At 47.9% G+C, this 20,618-nt stretch overlaps 1 long non-coding RNA gene across 1 annotated transcript; it reads left to right on the top strand.

Moving 5' to 3' along the window:
• The first annotated feature begins 1,987 nt into the window (after positions 1–1,987).
• Positions 1,988–20,194, top strand: LOC125430922. The gene is made up of 3 exons (XR_007244257.1): positions 1,988–2,078; positions 7,359–7,361; positions 20,123–20,194. It is a non-coding gene; the product is annotated as an uncharacterized LOC125430922 (long non-coding RNA).
• The last annotated feature ends 424 nt before the right edge of the window (positions 20,195–20,618 follow it).

Below are 20,618 nucleotides of genomic sequence, written 5' to 3'. Positions count from 1 at the left end.
AACCTTGAATGCTCCCCCGGTACTAATACGCTAACTTAACATGCATCCGCTTCTCAACTTCAGCATCTCGGGCGGGTGGGGGGGGGGCGCTCAAAAACAAAGAAGAGAAAAAGAAGAGAAAAATGCACCGATTGTGAGAAAAAAATTGTTAATTGACTTTATGGAAGATTTTAGAACTGATGATAAATCCGCTGCTAAGTGGGAAAGGTAAAGGATTGGTAATGATACTGTCAACACTTTTTGACTTCAATGCGGATGCTTGTGTGTGCTGCCAATCCTGCCTTTGATCAATAGGTAATTAGATGGGACAATCGGAGCCAAAGTATTTAGCAAAGGAGATGGGGGAACGTGCGGCCGTGATTGAGCTACGTGAAATATTGGGGACTGGATGAGAAGATGCAAAACCAGTAGCTGCGATATTCATTCTCCTGCCTTCGCGTGGGTTGACGCAGCAGCCTCCCAACCTCCTGAGGTCAGTAAAACGAGTAAGCTTGCTGGGGGTCAAGTGAAAAGAACTGGGGAAGGTAATGGAGAACCACCCCTATCTAGGAGGAGGGGGGGTGTCTTGAGCAGTGGTGGGATTCAAATAATCTAACAAGTGGTTTACAAGCACCATTTTAACAACTGGTTCTGCCAAAGTGGTGCAAACCGGCTGAAATCCCACCACTGGTCTCGAGCCTCAGGCACCACTTCTTGGGGGGGGGGCATATTTATTCCCCCCCCCCCCCGGTAATTGAGCTTCAGTCCAGAACTCCCCGTGTGGAATTCTCCACATGGAGATTGCAAACCATTCCAGCGGGAGTTGCCCCACCCCCATCTTCACAGATGGGAGCAGCGAGGGCTGGTTGAGCCCATCGGGGCCAAGCTTGGATCCAAATCTAAGCTGCATCCTTTTTTAGCTTTAAAAAGGGCTTGGACAGATTGATGGAGGAGAAGTTGATCTATGGCTACCAATCTTGATCCTCCTTGATCTCAGATTGCAAATGCCTTAGCAGACCAGGTGCTCAGGAGCAGCAGCAGCAGAAGGCCATTGCTTTCACATCCTGCATGTGAGCTCCCAAAGGCACCTAGTGGGCCACTGCGAGCAGCAGAGTGCTGGACTAGATGGACTCTGGTCTAATCCAGCAGGCTAGTTCTTATGTTCTTATATCCTGCCAACGTGGCGTAGTAGTTAAGAGCAGGTGCGCTCTAATCTGGCGGAACCGGGTTTGATTCCCTGCTCTGCCACTTGAACTGTGGAGGCTTATCTGACGAACCAGATTAGCTTGTGCACTCTCAACACATGACCTTGGGCTAGTCACGGTTCTTCAAAGCTCTCTCGGCCCCAGCAGGGCTCAGACTGAACCTGACCTTAAGGAGACTCAAGGCAGCTCATAATTGCCTTTCCTTCCTTTCCCTACAACAGACACCTTGTTAGGAAGGTGAAGCTGAGAGTGGTCGGAGAGAACTGTAACTACCCGAGGCCATTCTCCGGGTTCATGTGGAGGGCGGGAGAATCCAAACCGGTCCTCCAGATTAAAGTCCATCACTCTTAACCAGTACATCATGCCGGCATGTCGGTGATATGATAGACCCGTGGTGGCGAACCTTTGGCACTCCAGATGTCATGGACTACAATTCCCATCAGCCCCTGCCAGCATTGCCAACTGGTCATGCTAGCAGGGGCTGATGGGAATTGTAGTCCACAACATCTGGAGTGCCAAAGGTTCGCCACCACTGTGATAGACCCTCTGCCTGAGACCAAGGAGAGTCTCTGCCAGTCTGACCTTGAGGGACAAAAAGTCTAATTCAATAAACAGAAGCGTCAAGTGCTCATTTGTGTATTCCTCTCCCTCCAGGTACCCAGGGGTATTGGTTAACCTCGTAACGCAGCAGTGGCGTGGTGATTAAGAGCAGGTGCGCTCTAATCTGGATGAACCGGGTTTGATTCCCAGCTCTGCCGCCTGAGCTGTGGAGGCTTATCTGGGGAATTCAAATTAGCCTGTGTACTCCCACACACGCCAGCTGGGTGACCTTGGGCTAGTCACAGCTTTTCAGAGCTCTCTCAGCCCCACCTACCTCACAGGGTGTTTGTTGTGGTGGGGGAAAAGGAAATTTAAGCTCCTTTGAGTCTCCTACAGGAGAGAAAGGGGGGATATAAATCCAAACTCTTACTCTTCTTCTCTTCTTCTTAGGCCCCTCTATTTTAAGCCATTGGATGCAGATTTATATTGTTGCCGTATCTCTGGTGTATCCCCCCCCCCTTTTCTTTCTTACATGCTGCCAGGAGGAGGCAGGTACCACCCCTGACACAGTCATATCAACATAAGGGGAAAGGAAAAAAACAACCGAATAAAAGAAGGAAGAAGAAGAAGAAGAGTTTGGATTTATATCCCCCTTTCTCTCCTGCAGGAGACTCAAAGGGGCTGACAATCTCCTTGCCCTTCCCCCCTCACAACAAACACCCTGTGAGGTAGGTGGGGCTGAGAGAGCCTGCTGCTCCGGGCTCCGGGCTTCCACTGCTGCTCCGGGCTTCCACAGGCAGTCCATGGTGTTGCAAAAGCCATGTCATGTCCATTTAACAGCTCTTCTCACATAAAAATCCACAGTTTAAAGGATGCTCTCGGCCTTCGCCCTCCTTCTGTTTAATGCCTCCTGAGAAAAAGGGAAGATAGAAGAAGAAGAAGAAGAAGAAGAAGAAGAAGAAGAAGCAGAAGAAGCAGAAGAAGAAGAAGAAGAAGAAGAAGAAGAAGAAGAAGAAGAAGAGGAGGAGGAGGAGTTGGGATTTATATCCCCCCTTTCTCTCCTGTAGGAGACTCAAAGGGGCTTACAATCTCCTTGCCCTTCCCCCCTCACAACAAACACCCTGTAAGGTAGGTGGGGCTGAGAGAGCTCCGAGAAGCTGTGACTAGCCCAAGGTCACCCAGCTGGCATGTGTGGGAGTGTACAGGCTAATCTGAATCCCCCAGAGAAGCCTCCACAGCTCAGGCAGCAGAGCTGGGAATGAAACCCGGTTCCTCCAGATTAGATACACGAGCTCTTAACCTCCTACGCCACTGCTGCGTAGAAAGGGATGTCTGACCACATGCATGGAAGTAACCCAGCAAACAGGCACAAGCCGCTTGTAGCCCAAACCACTCGTTGAGCCGTCAGGCCCTGGCTCGCAGTGAGCAAGCAGAACAAGAACGGAACCAGCAGGTGCCTGAGCGTGTCCCCTGGAAACGTGAAACGATCCCTGTAAAAGAAAAGAAAAATTAAACTGGGCATTATTTTGACTCGTATTTTTTGCTTCCCTTTGCAGGGGGCATCCGTCATTCTCTCCGCTGCAAATGTCCCGGTGCTCTAAATTAAATCTAGCACGCAGGTACGTGGTGAAGGTTGACATTTTTCTGCTCGGGATTTGTTCCCGCACCGCTCTCCCCAAGGCGATGCGAAGGACCTGCTCCGAAATGGACCCGGCCTTGTTCTTGAATATTAAACAAGCGGAGTTCGGTGGAATTTAATTAGCGGCTCACCTCCGCGCGGCTCCTCTAGCGCTGCAGCTCTGCTGCCGCTGCAGTATTGAATGATGAGCAAGTTCATCTTAATTGACTAGTTTGGGTTGGGAAGGGGGAGGGGGGGGAGGAAGCCTTCCTAGTTGGCAGGGAAGAAAAATTCCCCATAGAGGCAGTTATAGAATGAGCCTTGATCTTTGCAGCTGCCGAGAGACCAGACTTTCTTTCCACAGATCGGCTGTGCTAATACTTACAGGCCAGCAAACGGAGAAGCTTGCAATTCGAGTGCAGGAGCCAGGCTTTTCTAAAGAAAATAGTAGCAGGAGGAGGCAAGAGCGTAGCGGTTAAGAGCAGGTGCACTCTAATCTGGAGATCCGGGTTTGATTCTACACTCTGCCACTTGAGCTGCGGAGGCTTATCTGGTGAACTAGATTAGCCTGTGCACTCCAACACGTGGCAGCTGGGTGACCTTGGGCTAGTCACAGTTCTTCAGTGCTCTCTCAGCCCCACCCACCTCACAGGGTGTTTGTTGTGGCGGGGGGAAAGGAAATGTAAGCCGCTTTGAGTCTCCTTGCAGGAGAGAATGGGGGGATATGAATCCAAACTCTTCTTCTCTTCTTCTTTTCAGATTCCACATCCAAGAGTCTTGGCCAGGGCTGTATTATCCCTTAGGGTGACTAGGGACCCTGCAGGAATTGAGGCCCGTAAAGTTTTTTTCTGTGTCACTGTTCCTAGCACCCTCGGGCTTCAGCCTTTCTGACAGATGTTGACTGAGCGAGCGTGCGAGGCAGTTGAGAGCAAATTGCAAGGCACATTTGTAGTCAACTGAGGTTTGTTTTGAGTCAACGGGGAAGGGGTCAAGGGAGGCAGCAGGCCAATAGTGCGCTAGCGTCAGGGTTGTGACCTCACGCTCCCTCCTCCCTTCTTACACCTCCACGAACAATACAGTCCAGTCATAGAATCACAGAATCATAGGTCGAATTCCGCATGGGCCAAAAACAGTGGTGTGAAAACGGTGTAAAAGGATTTAAAATGGTGTGAAAGGGTTTACACCGTTTTCACACTGTTTTCACACCGCTGTTTTTGGCCCATGCGGAATCCACACTAGAGTTGGACCATCCAGTCCAACCTCCTGCCATGCAGGAACACACAATCAAAGCACTCCCGACAGATGGCCACCTAGCCTCTCTTTAAGACCTCCAAAGAAGGAGACTCCACCACACTCCGAGGTAGTGCATTCCACTGTCGTACAGCCCTGTGGTATAGGGCGGGTAATAAATGCAAATAGAAAATAGAAATAGGAACATCATTCCAGGAGCTCCATGCAGTGTGCCTGGCTCTTCATTCCCTATTTTATTGTCATCACAGCTGTGTGAGGAAGCTTCAGCTCAAAGTTCACCCACACAGACTCATGAGGATATTGAAGAGGTAGAAAAAGATAGAAAAAGTGCAGAGAAGGGCAACGAGGATGATTGAGGGACTGGAGCACCTTCCTTATGAGGAGAGGCTGCAGCGTTTGGGACTCTTTCGTTTGGAGAGGAGACGTCTGAGGGGGGATATGATTGAAGTCTATAAAATTATGCATGGGGTAGAAAATGTTGATAGAGAGAAATGTTTCTCTCTTTCCCACAATACTAGAACCAGGGGGCATCCACTGAAAATGCTGGGGGGAAGAATTAGGACTAATAAAAGGAAACTCTTCTTCACGCAACGTGTGATTGGTGTTTGGAATACGCTGCCACAGGAGGGGGTGATGGCCACTAACCTAGATAGTTTTAAAAGGGGCTGGGGCAGATTTATGGAGGAGAAGTCAATCTATGGCTCCCAATCTTGATCTTCCTTGCTCTCAGATTGCAAATGCCTTAGCAGACCAGGTGCTCAGGAGCAGCAGCAGCAGAAGGCCATTGCTTTCACATCCTGCGTGTGAGCTCCCAAAGGCACCTGGTGGGCCACTGCGAGTAGCAGAGTGCTAGACTAGATGGACTCTGGTCTGATCCAGCTGGCTTGTTCTTATGTTCTTATGACAACACTGAGATTTGAAGCAGCCAGGCCTACCAGACTGAAGTACACATCTCCATGGCTACTCCATGGCATTGCGGTTAAAAATGGCGTCGTCTAATCTGCAGAACTGGGTTTGTTTCTCCTCCACACTGTGAGGAGTGTTCTGTGTGTCATAGAGAGAAACACATCTTACCATGAGATGCCTCTGAAGATGCCAGCCATAGATCCGGGTGAAACGCTTGGAGCAAAAACTACCAGAATCCCACAAAGGCTGAAATAATCTATATCGTAATCTGCTGAATGGAGAGTTTCTGACGTTACCGAGCCTGGGGTTTTATTCTTTTCCCCAAGCAAAACTGTTTCTGGTGCCCTGTCCCCGAGAGAACAGAGTGGGAGAGTCACCAGCGAGGTTCAACAGCTCAAACAAAAGGTTTCATATTTAGATGAACGGAGACCCTAACTCCTCCCAGGGTCTGCCTAAAATAAAGTACTTGCTTGACTGGACGGTAGAAGCTGTAGACTTTTGCTCTTTCTTTGACTGCTTCCAGGAAAGTCCACTTCTGTAAGTTCCTTGAGTCTTTGGCCGTTTCCGCACGGCCATGATGGGGGTTGGGTCGGCGTACATGACGCCGACCCAACCCCCCTAGGATCGTTTGCACGAACAGTTCCAGAAACTACCGGGACGCCGCCACCGCGCCGCCGCCCTATCGACTTACCTTCTCTGCAACCATCCAGCGCATTGCCGAGGCCAGGGGACATGCCCCCCTGCCCTGCACGACCACTCCGGCGTCGCAGGGCAGGGGGCATGTCCCCAGGCCTCGGCGACGTGCCGGACGGCCGCAGAGAAGGTAAGTCGATGGGGAAAGGGGGGGAGGGATGGCGCCTTCCAGCCGCTGCTGTTCCTATGGCAGCGGCTAGAAGCCGCCGTTTTCCAAAAACCTTGCTGGGGAAGTGAGGTGGGAAAACGGTGGCTTCACACCGCTCAGAGGGGAGCGAGGGGAGCGCTGCGGCGCAGCAGCTGCACCCCCTGTGCGAATGGTTTCCTGGGGATGGCATTTTTGCTGTCCCCAGGGCGCTGTTTATGGCCCATGCGGAAAGGGCCTTTATCTGGCTACTATTCTCTGTAAACCTCAACTTTAGGCTCTCTTTACACCTTGGATGTGACAAAATACTGCTGCCTCCTGACTCCCTAGGCACCTGTACTGAACTGAACTGACTGAACAGGGGGATTAGTGGGTAATAACAGAAGACTGCCTCTTGGGAAACTTCTTAAAGGGACAGAGGCTAACTAAAATTCCCTCCCTTTGAAGACTATACAGAGGACTAAACCCATGCTATCTATGGGGTAACTGATACTTAATAATGAAAATAATAAAGGCTTCTGTGGGGGGCATGACAGGTTTTCTGTTTTTTTCTTTTGTTTTATTTCAATAGCAATTTTGTACGGGAAGGGGTTTTCGAGAAAGATACAACCTGACCAGAGGAGAATGTGGTCAAGAGTTGTCCAGTTAACAGTACAATAACACTTGAATTTGAGGTTAGTTTCCGATAGTCCCGGGGCGACAGTGGAAAGGCCAAAGTGAAGGTTGCGTACCCAACTTCTAGAGAGAGTCAGCAAGACCCAGCATAGCCCTCCTCCCCGGCTAACTCACTTGATTGTTTTTTCTGTGTGTATCATTAGAATACCAGGACATTGTGCGCTCAAAAAAGACACCAACAATTGGGTGGGCGGGCTGGTGGACATAACAGGCATGGTGAGTCAGACTTCCTGAGTACCAGCGATTATCGAAATGTCATTTCGCCTTTTTTTGCGGAAAAAAATTGGTCTCCGTGCCATCCTGATGCATTTACATCATACGGATCGTTGACAATGGAGCGTGGGAGAGGGTGGCGGCATTTTAGCAGCCCAGGTGGAACGCTCTGGGTGCAGCTGTGGATAAAGGTGTTGGAGGTTTAAATAGGAACGCAACCAGATTTTGTGAGCGTGCTCCTTTGATTCTAAAAATTCTCCTTTCTGTTCTGTTGAGTGGTCTGGCTCGGGGAAAAAAACCTAGGCATTCTTCCCCATTAACCACGCTAACAAAAGTACGTAGAATTAATACCACTATACTAAAGTTGGATCTCTTTGGCTGAGTCCGCATGGGCCAAAAACAGCAGTGTGCAAATGGTGTGAAAATGGTGTAAAAGGGTTTAAAAGAGTGTAAAAGGGTTTATACTGTTAACCAGTTAAACATAACGGCCCTTTCTACACAAATGGTTGAAAACGTTTCTAAAATGTTTTTGATCCTCCCCTTCTATTTGTGCTCGCCCCCTTGAAAGGATTCCTGGCCACCATTTTGTGATTTTTTTCCCTTTCTTTTGTCAGTTCTGTGTTGAAGTGATGCTTCAATTTTTCACAGTCTTGTGCTGCATTCTCATATACTCAATGCTTCTACGGGCGATTTCCCACTGGCGATTAATCCTGGGATAGTCAACCGAAATATCCACGTTTCCTCACAATTTCCCCACTGCCGAACCACAGAACACAGATCAGTCCTGTTTCTAATGCTCCCCCCCTTTATCACGGGATTTTTCTGGACCTGCTTGTATATGCACCTTTTTGAAAAAGCACTCCCATGGGAGCTAATAGGAGATGGGGGCTACACCTTTGAGTGTCCATAACTTTGGCCCCCATGAACCAAACTTCACCAAACCTGGGTGGTATCATCAGGAGAGTCTCCTAAAGATACTCTGAAATTTTGGTGCTGCTAGCTTAACAATTGCACCCCTGACAGCAGACACCCCCCCCAAAGGGGCAGGCCTAGAAGTTTTCACTGGAAACATGCTGCAGTGAGGATGTTGGAACCTGGATGAAAAGGTGCCGATTCTTTTGAAACTTGGTTCTATCTAGATTAAATTTTCAGTGGGAATTCGGCCTAAGATTGACCCTCCCAAAATAAAAGAACGAGCAGATGAATGCTGCAAATAAGCGGGTTAGGGGAAAGACCGAGTGAGCTCAAAAAATGGTGGAGGGGAGGAAATTCAGGGAAGCAGAGACAGGATGGAAACGTAGTCAATAGATCGCACAGCAACTGAAGACATTTTCAAAATGTTTCAGCCAGAGAATCACTTTCAAGTGGGGGGTTCATTTGAAACGTTTTGAGGCTGGGAATAAAATGTTTGGGGGCTCGATGGGTGGCTCAGGTGGGCGCCAGTGGTGGGATTCAAAAATTTTAACAACAGGTTCTGATGGTGGTGGGGTCAACGGGGCCAAGTGGATCATGACGTGGTGGGGGCGTGGCCTGGGCGTTCTGGGGGCGGGGCGTTCCAGAGCAGGGTGGGCAGTGCTGCGGCAGGGGCGCAGGTACTGTTCCCCCTCGTTCCGCCTCTGGATTTAAATAATGACTGTTTACAGTATTTTAAAAGCGATATACCGAAAGGTAGTGTATTATTTCTTTTTTATATATATAATTATATTGATTGATTTTATATGATAACATAAGGAGAAAAACCAAAAACTGTTTACAATTGTTAACGTATTACAAACATATCTAATTGTTTATCTCTTTGAACTCCCCCAATTAAAACATCACCAAAAATACAGTTGCCCTGCTATTTTGCCTCCCTCCTTCCCATATTTCCCTCCCCTGAACTTTCTACTTACCCTTCAGATTCCTATAACTACTTTATCTATTCCCCTTGAAAGAAAACTAATAGAGAGATCCAAAATCCTTAATCTAAAAGAGTAGTTTAAACATGACCAAAAGGTGTGCGTCCGGCGACATGGGTAACCCCATATTCCTAAAGGCCATACGCCTCCGCCAGGCAGAGAAAGGTGTTAGCTGACACCAGCTTCTTTGAAACTTCGGTTGTCAACCTGCAGGTGGGGCCCGGAGTTGTCCCAAAGTCCATCTGACCTCCAGACAACAGAAGTCAGTTGCCCTGGAGGACAACTTTGGAGGGTGGAGTTTGCGGCATCATCTCTCTGCCGAGCTTCCTCGCCAAGCCCTGCCCTCCCCAGGAATCATCCGAAATCGCCAGGAACGTTCCAAGCCAGAACTGCCAACCCTGCTTGTGACCCTCTAATTGCAGATGCCGAGGATCGAACCTGGGATTTTCGGCATACAGTGATGGAGCTCTATCTGGACCATAACCATCCCAGGGTCACTAACCTCTCAGTGGTGCCCAGAAATCTGCCAGAATGACAACTGATCTCCAGGCCACAAGGATCTGTTGTCCTGGAGAAAAATGGCTGCTTTTGAGGGTGGACTCTATAGCATTAGATCCCTCCCAAGGATCCACCTCAAATCCCCCACAACTCCCCAACCCAAAGCTGCCAACCCTAGGCCCTCCAGATCCCCTAAGTAGAATCCCACACCCTTCCTGCGATCTCAGTAACATGCTAGCCTAGGCACTGGGTTAATTTACGGGGAAGCAAAGGTATGCAAGACACATTCCCATCCATTCTCCCTCCAGCATGATTTACTGCCTGCCGTTGCTGCGTGGCAGCAGAGTCGCCCGTTCCCTTGTAACAAATCCTGCCTTATTTTTCTCTCAGCGGCTAACTTCGCCTAATGAAAAGTGGAAATAAGCACCCTCCAGGTCCAGCGCAGAATACATTAAGGAGCCATTTTAATTTGGACAGCGTCTTAAATCAGAGGCCAGGACTGTTTACTGCCAGCCGCCCGGTTTGATATCGGGCCATGTCAGCAAGGGTACAGCCAGATCCCATTTCGTTTCTTAGCTGCCCTCCCAGGAGGCATCAAACTGAAGGAGGGTGAAGGCCGAGAGCATCCTTTAAGCTGTGAATTTTCATGTGAGCAGAGCTGTTAAATGGACATGACATGGCTTTTGCAACACCATGGACTGCCTGTGGAAGCCCGGAGCAGCAGTGGCTTAGGAGGTTAAGAGCTCGTGTGTCTAATCTGGAGGGACCGGGTTTGATTACCAGCTCTGCCACCTGAGCTGTGGAGGCTTATCTGGAGAATTCAGATTAGCCTGTACACTCCCACACACACCAACTGGGTGACCTTGGGCTAGTCACAGCTTCTCGGAGCTCTGTCAACCCCACCTACCTCACAGGGTGTTTGTTGTGAGGGGGGAAGGGCAAGGAGATTGTCAGCCCCTTTGAGTCTCCTGCAGGAGAGAAAGGGGGGATATAAATCCCAACTCCTCCTCCTCCTCCTCCTCCTCCTCCTCCTCCTCTTCTTCTTCTTCTTCTTCTCCTCCTCCTCCTCCTCCTCCTCCTCCTCCTCCTCCTCTTTGATACAGGTGAGTTGCTGGCACGCCTTCAGATCTCTCTCCAGAGCACAGCTTCGAAGTCCCCTGCTGCCTAGTTTGCGAGGTGTAGGAATAAGTATAACTGTTGGACGGAGCTTGATGCACATTTCAGCGATCCCTAAATTGGCTGTAACCTTCCAAGAACTGCTCTGAAGATGGAGGAGCCAGGTTCTTTAAAAAAAATGGAAGCTGGGTGGCGGCGTTAAAGCAGGGAAAGACAGAAAAGACTCGAGCTGAAAATGTGGAGAGAGACGGAGCCAGGAAGCACAGGTGTCAAGAATATGCCAAATATCCCTTCCTTACATTTTTCAGAGGGGAACATTTTCCGGCAGGCATATCTCCCAAAATAGTCCTCTGATGGATGCATTTATCTTGTCCCTTCCTTGATTGTTCCACCGAATTTTCCGGTCTCGGCACTGTTGTGAGGGAAAGGGCAATCTTTCCAAGGCGATCCTAGCCAATCAGTGATCGGGTTCATGAACGGGACCGCCTCGTAGCGCTACCTGGTTAGGTTCATCTCTTGAAGAGCCGGTCGGGAATGTGTGGAACGTTTCTCAGATCGGCCCTTCTGAACGGATGAATGCTTGTGTGCTCTTTCAAGGGAACAAAAGCGAACCCTGTCAGAAAGTAGAGAGCTTATCCCTGCCGCTGTTTTTTTTTTTTTCATAAATTTTTAGAGTGGGAAATGCCTCTGCTTTATGTAATTGTTGTCGAAATCTTCAGTGCCGTCACATCTAGAATACAGCATTGAAGCAAAAAAGCGAGGATTAAAACAGGCTGTAGGAGTTTGAAAAGGACAAAAAAAAAACGAATAAGCAATCGTACACCATCCCTGAGACGCATCGCTCATGCAGAGGCACGTGCACCCGCAAAACAAAACACCTACACAAATGTTCTTCGCCAATATCGATCTGCATCAAAATCTGACCACTGGCACCACCTTTTTCGATTTGGATCTCCCATGCTGTCTCTCAGCAAATATTTTGCAGGGCGAGCGTTGTGGAGTGATCAAGAGAGGATTGGGGTAGCAAGTCTTATAGCTACAAGAGTGCAGATCTGATTCCTCCTCCTCCTCAATCTTTAAAACTATTCTACTCAGGATGGCATCTGATTCGTTTAGTTGTAAATTGTGATTTTAATTCAATGAGGGCAATTAAAATTGTGATTTTAGTTCAAGGAGCAGCAGTGGAGTAGTGGTTAAGAGCAGGTGTACTTTAATCTGGAGGAACCGGGTTTGATTCTCCGCTCTGCCGCTTGAGCTGTGGAGGCTTATCTGGGGAATTCAGATTAGCCTGTGCACTCCCACACACGCCAGCTGGGTGACCTTGGGCTAGTCACAGTTCTTCGGGAGTTCTCTGCCCTGCACTCCCACTCCTCAAGCAGGTGTGTTTGTTGTGAGGGGAAGGGTGGAGTTTGTCAGCTCTTTGGAGTCTCCTTTGCAGGAGAGAAAGGGGATATAGTTCATCTCTCCTCCTTTCTTCTTTCCTCTTCTTCTTCTTCCTCCCTTCTCTTTCCTCTTCTTCTTCTTCCTCCTCCTCCTCCTCCTCCTCCTCCCTCCTCCTCTCCTCCCTCTTTCTTTCTTTCTTCTTTCTTTCTTTCTAAGTCACAAGCCAACCTTCTTGTGCTCAGTATTTGGAAAATATATTTGGGCTCAGAGTAACTCCTGGGAAGCTGTAAAGCGTGGCGAAAAATAACACCCCAGGCAAATGGGGAGAATAAAACAATGCCACTGTGTGGGATGGCAAGAGCCCACCAATAAAAGAGAGGTGGGGACTTGTTTGCGGTAAAGTGTTCAGAAGCTTAGGGAACTATAGAAAAAATAATAATTGCCTTAAAGATGAAGGGACAGATGGGGATGGAGCAGGAGAAAATACATACACAAAAGAAGTCAACAACAGTCCCGGCTAATCTAGTGGTTCGAAGTGTTCTGTTACTGCCTTGCCATTTTAAACACGATATCCTTGACATTTTCTTTTGGTTGCCATGCTAATTTTTGTTTTCTGTGCCTTCCCTTATCTCTTCCCGCCTCCAAACTTTCTTTTCTTTTCTTTTCTTTTTTGAGCTGGTATTTGCAATCCCCAATGTTAAAAATTCGACCAGGTATATAAATTCAGTCAGTGTTGTACCCTGGCTGGCTCAAGGCATGAGGGACAAACACGGCTGTTGCTATGACGGTATCGTCTTTAGCGTGGCTAGCCCATCTCTGCCCTCCCTGAAGTAACCAGTTGGGTTCATTTCCATTGTGGTCTCTAAAATGTGTAGGGACTTGTTTTAGTTTTGTTTTTTAGATCATTTTCCCACAGCAGACCCACAACAGTGCCGGAGTGGTGCAGTGGTTATAGGAGTCTAATCTGAGAACCGAGTTTGATTCTCTCTGTCACTGAGCTGTGAGGTCTGAGAATTCAGATTAGCCTACACACTCCCTGCCAAAGGCCAGACCCACAATACAGCTGGAGCTCTCTTCAGGCCCCACCCACCCCAAAGGGTGTTTGTTGTGAGGGGGGAAGGGCAAGGAGAGCTCCCTTTGAGTCTCCTGCAGGAGAGAAAGGGGGGATATAAATCCAAAACTCTTCTTCTTCTTCTTCTTCTTATATTGTGTAATCTGATTTGTTTCCCTGCTCCTACACATGAAGCCTGCTGGGTGACCTTGGGCCAGTCACAGTTCCCTCTGAAATCTCTCCGTCTCCACTTCTTCTCACACACAGTGTTCATTGTTGTGGGAGAGGGCAAGGGATTTTATAAACCTACTTTGAAAGCCTTTTGACAGGAGAGAAAGGCAGGGGTATAAAACCAAACTCTTTCTCCTCCTCCTCTTCTACTTTTCCTCCTCTTCCCTTCTTCCTCCTCTTCCCTTCTTCTCCTCCTCCTCTTCCTCCCTTCCTCCTTCCTCCCTCCTCTCTTCCCTTCTTCCCTCTTCCCTTCCCTCTCTCTCCTTCCTCTTCTCTTCTTCTTCTTCTTCTTCTTCTTCTTCTTCTTCTTCTTCTTCTTCTTCTTCTTCTTCTTCTTCTTCTTCTTCTTCTTCTTCTTCTTCTTCTTCTTCTTCACAACATCCAGTTCCAATAAAAACTGAGCTTCGCAACAGCTTATCGGCTTAATGTTCACCCCTGAAGTGCTTGGAATGATCTCACCAGTGTCTCTACAACATTTCCACTTCACCTCACAAGGGCCGAATTCCCACTGAAAAATTAATCTAGATAGAACCAAGTTTCAAAAGAATCGGCACCTTTTCATCCAGTTTCCAACATCCTCACTGTAGCATGTTTCTAGTGAAGATGTCTAGGCCTACACGGTGAAATGTTAAGCTAAGCAGCACCAAAAATTTCAGAGTATCTTTAGAGACCTCCTGATGATACTCACCCAGGTTTGTCTCACATGGGGACTTCAAAGTTATGGGACCCTCAAATGTGTAGCCCCCATCTCCTATTAGTCTCTATTGAGCAATGGGGGATGAGGGCACTTCTTTGAGTCCATAGCTTTGGACCCTGACCTGAGAAACCTGGGTGGTAATGTGGGAATCAGCCTGGATGAGGCACCCAGGTTTGGTGTTGGTTCCTGGGGCCAAAGTTATGGACCCTCAAATGTGTAGCCCCCATCTCCTATTAGCTCCCATTGTAGTGTTTTTTTCAACAAGGTGCATATATAAACAGGTCCAGGAAAATCCTGTGATGGGGGGGAGAGCACCAGAAATGAGGCTGATCTGTGTTCTGCAGTTCGGCAGTGAGGAGATCATGAGGAAACCTGGATATTTCAGGTGACTATCCCAGGATTAATCGCCAGTGGGAAATTACCCAAGGTGGTGCCTCTTGTGGGGAGAAGAAGAGAAGGCCATTGTAAGCTGCTTTGAGATTCCTGTGTATGAGACACTGTATGATTTTTCAGGCTTTCTCAGCAACAAGCCCTATAAGGTAGGCCACCAGGCTAAAATTTTGTTACGGGCCCAGGGTTATCCAGCGAGCATACTGGCAAATGTTGAGATTTGAACCCAAGGTTTCCTGGTTTGACACTATATCTGCTATATCAAGTTGGCCCTTCAGTGCCTTGTTTGTTGTTTAAAAAAATGGAGTCACAGAAGTTCAGTATGAAGACTGAAATTGATTAAAAGTTATCTGGGCTTTACCCAACAGCTGTAATCTTTAGTTGCTTTAGCCAGTGGTGTAATGTTCATTTAGCTGCTTTAGCCAGTGGTGTAATGTTCATTGGGCAAAGTGGGCATGTGCCCTGGGCTCAGGGGGAGACTGTCCTGATGATACCCCCCAAGTTTGGTGAAATTTGGTTTAGGGGGACCAAAGTTATAGACCCCCAGCAGTAGTTCTCTATCCCCCCATTGTCAAATGTGGGAGCTATGATGGGAGCTGCACATTTGAGGGTCCATAACCTTTGGCCCCTGAACCAAACTTCAACGTTCAAACTTGGGAAGTGTCATCAGGACAGTCTTCCGATGATCCCCTGAAATTTTGGTGTCAATAGCTCAACAATTGCACCTATGACAGGTAACTCCCAGAAATTTACTTCTACATTGATTTTTTTCAATTGATGTCAATGGGGAATTTCTGGTGTTCCACCTCCTTCCGCTGCCCATGGGAGGGGCATCAAACCCAGAAGTTTTGCCTAGGGTCTAGTTTGCCTCATATTTCCCCTATTTTGAAGCAATCAGAGCTGTGGAGATCATAGGTAGAGGAGCTTTGGGGCTAAGCAACACACAAACTGTATTCTGCCTGTCGGATAACCAAGTACGTCAAGGACTCTCCCCAAGACAACCCCCCCCTTTGAAATAGCTGGGAACTGAAATCTGGGGTCAGGAGCGCGAAACTCATTCATTTCAACTGGGCCTCTACAATGATAACAATTGTCACCATTTATAGCATTTACTTATATTATCTTGTCCTCATCCTTACCACTGCCTCGGCTGGTAGGTATTAGACCCATATTGTGCAAGAGAAATTGAGTCTGAGAGAAAACGGCTTGCCTGTTAAGGAACTGAAATTAGACTTGAACCCTCCGTTGGTCGTATCACTCCTCTTCTTTGCTATATTACCTGATCCCAGGTAGCAGAGAGAAGCTTGCGTTGGATAAATGCAGAATTACCTTATCGCAAGCCTGTGAACAACTCTGTAAATTGGTGGTTAGGGGTGGCTTTTTCAAGTTTCTCCTTTACCGAAAAGACCCATGCAGAGCCAAATAAGCCTGGTGCTGAAAAAGCCGAGTACGATTCGGCATTTTTTGGCACTTAGAGCAGGGATGGGCAATTATTTTTTCCATGGGGCCGCATAAGAAACAGAAAATATTGTGGAGGGCTGGGCCAAAAAGGCAGGTGAGGAGATTTGCCTTCTACAGAAGCTGGCAGCCAAGGCAACCAGCTTCTCATGGAGTTGGGGGCCTTTGCTCCCTCCAGCAGTAGGGTGATGAGCCTTCGCGCAGAAGCCGCAGCCAAGGCAAACCGGGCTTCGCTGAGCTTTTCAAAGACGCCTCAAGCCCCCGAGCAAGGCAGTAGGGGCTGGGCCAGGGTCACCGGGTACTGGATGTGTCCCGCGTGTCCCAGAGTAATGCCCAGGTCTGACTTAGAGCAACATCTTCCCACGTCACTGTTTCCCTGTAGACTTGGGAAACTTTTGCGGGAAAGCACTTGAACCGTTGAGGTTTCCCAAGTCCACGTGAACTTGGGAAATGTCAGTGGGAGAATGGGAGAAAAACTTCAGTTGTACAAGTGCCCAATTCCCCACCAGTATTTTCCCAAGTCTGGGACTTCTCTGTACTTGCTGGAGGATGGGCGGGGAAGAGAACTGAATTCAGTTCTTCCCCACCATGGCTTCTTAAGACCATGTGAACTCGAGAAGCCTCAGCAGAGAGAACTGCGCTACTTCTCTAGGTCAGGTTTTGAAAAAACGCGGAAAATTCTGTGTAAGAAAATCCCCAGTTTTTAAAATTTGAATTTTTCTGGATTTTTAAAAACCCAAACCTGAAATCTACTGACTTTACGGTAGAAAGTGTCATCAAGTGACAGCCGGCTTATGGTATCCGCTAGGGTTTTAAAAGCAAAAAGCCCTTCGGAGGTGGTTTGCAATTGCTTCTTCTGTATAGCAACCACTAACCAGGGACCAACCTCTGCTGAATTCTAAATCCAGTGGTGGATCCAAAAATTTTAGTAACAGGTTGGGTTCCTATGGTGGTGGATTCAAACCTGGGTGGCGTGAGCCAATGGGCTGGGTGCATGACTGGGGCAGACCAAGTGGCTGGCATTCCCAAGGGTAATTCTAAGCGGGTTGTGGCAAGGACTAGCCACTATGCCTGGTCCCATGGGAACGTATCGCACGTAGGGCTTATGGTTGCCACGCGAATTTTTTCACGTGCACCTCCTGCTAGACTGCTTCAAGTTCTGTATGCGCCTGCTGAGAGGAGGTGGGGTAGCATAACTCCCAACTCCTAACTAAGGCAAAAATCACGTGGCAAAATCTCACCACTAGGTAACCCTCTCTAGCAATAACACACAAATAATTAGTAACCTACTGAAACCTGTGAGAACCTGCTGGATCCCACCCTCTGGTCTCTAACATCTGATGAGATCAGGTAGGCATTATTATTTTCCCATACGTGAAGCTCTGTGGGCACAGAAGGTGTTAAAAGGGGCTTTCATTTTATTGTGGAAGGCTTTGTGGTGGGTTTTCTGGGCTGTGTGGCCATGGTCTGGTAGATCTTGTTCCTAACATTTCACCTGCATCTGTGGCTGGCATCTTCAGAGGTGTATCACAGAGGAAAGTCTGTTACACACTGTGTCTAGTCTTTCATTTGTTTGTTTGCTTGTGTTTTATTTCATTTGCTTTCATTTGTTTGTTTGCTTGTGTTTACTGCACTCACACTCACATATAATGTTGCACTCATACTCACATATAATATGGCGCACAATTTCCTCCTTTGGACTTGTGAGAGCTCCCCCTCCAAAAGCATTTTGTACTTTTGATCTCCAACACACACACACACACACACACACACACACACACACACACACACACACACACACACACACACACAAATCCTGACGTTAGACAAATGCTTACTTGACTATCATTTTATTTTGTCTAGAAAAAAAAAATCGATGCTATTCTCTCTCCTCCTGGTTCATTTAGGCAGTTCAGAATCAGATAATGGTTAACAGATAGTTAGAAATAAAGTATGGGAGGCTAAAATAATTGATGCTTTAGACTTTTCAGAATAGCCCCTTGACAGATGGAAAGCTCGGGCTTAAAACCCAGTCCGTGACCGTACGCAGCCCCTACAAAATCAAACTCTCAGTTAAAAGGCTAGGTGAAAGGGGGCGTTTTCGATTGCCAGCTAAGGCAAGCAAAGTTGCATTCCTCACAGCTCATTCATAACAAGTGTACCTCATTATGGATGCACCTGTCTGCCCCTTTCACCCTTTCCACATGAGAAGGTTACCCATTCAGGAAGCAGCAGCGAACATTCACACAGAGACACATTTTTTTCCTTCCCAGGATGCGGGTGTAGCTATGGAGATCTTCAGGCCACACAGTTCCCAGGCAAGAAAAGAAAAGAAAAGAAAAGAAAAAAAGTATCTCCCCGTCTCCACCTCCAGGCTCGGTACCTTTGAATGGTGGGCAGCAAAAGATTCCCACACACACAAGTGAGAATCTCCCCCTCAACTGAGAATCTCCCATCTGAACGTAGCGGCTGCCATTTGAGTGGGTTCGCTAGTGCTGCCATTTGAGTGGCCACTGTAGAGAACCCACTCAAATGGTGGACGGAAGGGAGCAGCAGTATGCAGTGTAGTGTGGCTAAGAGCAGGCTGTTATAGCAGTGTGCACTCTGATCTGAGTGGAACTGCTTTGATTCTGTGCTCTGCCACTTTCTGAGCTGTGGGAGGCTTATCTGGGGAATTCAGATTAGCCTGTGCCACTCCTGCACACACGCCAGCGTCAGTGGACCTCCCATGGCAAGTCTCACAGCTTTCTCGGAGTTTCTCTCTGCCCCACCCACCTTCACAGGCTATGCAGGGTGCATGAGGGGGTAGGGCATGAGATTGTAAGCCCCTTTGAGTCTCCTAAAGGAGAGAAAGGGGGGATATAAATACAAATGACTCCTCCTCCTCCTCCTCCTCCTCCTCCTCCTCCTCCTCCTCCTCCTTCTCTTCTTCTCTTCTTCTTCTTCTTCTTCTTCTTCTTCTTCTTCTTCTTCTTCTTCTTCTCTTCTCTTCCCTTCTGCTGTAGTTTGCATAGGGCAAGCAGGTAAGCGCTTTGAAAACCTGAGATTTTGCAGAAAAAAAAGATCGCTTCATTTGGCTTATTTTTGTAAAACCCGTGTTGAAATAAATCTTAACAGGCTGAGCCCGTTTTGGGGGAAGAGACCTGTGCAAAGTTCTTCCCCAAAATGGGACATATTCCTTCCTCAGCCCGTGATATTTGTGCTGTGCGGAATCCATCAAAGTCGAGTACCAAATGACTCTCCACTGGATGGGCCACCGCAGATAAGGCCCTGTTTTATTGCTAGCTGCCTGACATTACTGTTGCTTTTGTTGCAGTGAGCGTTTGTTGGTGTTGTCGTTCTGCTGTGAAACTTTACGCCTCATTCTTTGGGAATTCTCAAAAATCCTTTACAAACAGAAAAAGAAGTGGATTTGCTAGTACTGACCTGGGTGGACCAAGGATCCGATTCAGTATCAAGTGTTTCCATGTGAATTCATGTCAAAATGTGAAATGAGAAGCTGAGTCTGGGTGGATTTTGTTTCTTGTGGTAGAAAGTAGTTTTTATACAGAAAATTCTATCTGACAAAGGGTGGGGTACAAATATCCCAGTCTTGAGTGAGCTCTCTAGGTAGTGGCGTGACCTATATAATTTGAGATGATCATACTTCTGACAGCTCCTCGCCAGTGCATGGCCACTTGGCCACTAAGGTAGGGCTGATGGGAATTGTAGTCCATGAACATCTGAGAGGCATAGGGTCTGCCACAACAGCTCTCTTAGTGGATTTCCTTCCTTCCTTCCTTCCCTTCTTCCTCTTCCTTCCTTCCTCTTCCTTCCTTCCCTTCCCTTCCTTCCTTCCTTCCTTCCTTCCTCTTCCTTCCTTCCTTCCTTCCTTCCTTCCTTCCTTCCTTCCCTTCCTTCCTTCCCTGAGGAGCTGCAGTGGCATGAGGGAGGTTAAGCCATGCAGCAGTGTATGAGGGAGGGTTAAGAGTGAGCCTCAAGTGTATCTAATCTGGAGGGAACCGGGTTTTGATTCCCAGCTCTGGGCTACCTGGATCTGTGGGAGTTTCTTATCTGGGGAATTCAGATTAGCCCAGGCCAGTCCCACACATAGCTAAGGACCTTTAAGGAGTCGCAGCTCTTCTGAGTTCTGCCTCTGCACCCACCCTCACATCACAGGGTGTTTGTTGGGTGAGGGGGAAGGGCAAGGAGGATTGTAAGCTCCCTTTGAGTCTCCTGCAGGAGAGAAAGGGGATATAAATCCAAACCTTCTTTCCTTCTCTCTTCTTCTCTTCTCTTCTTCTTCTTCTTCTCTTCTCTCTTCTCTTTCCTTCTCTTCCCTCTTCTCCTCTTCTTCTTCTTCCTCTTCTTCTTTCTTCCCTCTTCTTCTTCTCTCTCTTCTTCCTCTTCCTCCTCTTCTCTTCCTTTCTTCCTCTTCTTCTTCTCTCTTTCTCCTTCTTCCTCTTCCTCTTCTTCTCTTCTTCTTCTTTCTTTTTTCTCTTCCCCTCTCTTCCTCTCCTCTTCTCTTCCTCTTCTTCTTCTTCTTCTTCTTCTTCTTCTTCCTCTTCTTCTTCTTCTTCTTCCTCTTCTTCTTCTTCTTCTTCTTCTTCTTCTTCCTTCCTTCCTTCCTTCCTTCCTTCCTTCCTTCCTTCCTTCCTTCCTTCCTTCCTTCCTTCCCCCACCTACTCACCC

Source organism: Sphaerodactylus townsendi, linkage group LG04 (assembly GCF_021028975.2).
Source record: "Sphaerodactylus townsendi isolate TG3544 linkage group LG04, MPM_Stown_v2.3, whole genome shotgun sequence".
Classification (NCBI taxonomy): Eukaryota; Metazoa; Chordata; class Lepidosauria; order Squamata; family Sphaerodactylidae; genus Sphaerodactylus; species Sphaerodactylus townsendi.
This window is presented reverse-complemented; position numbering and strand designations above follow the sequence as displayed.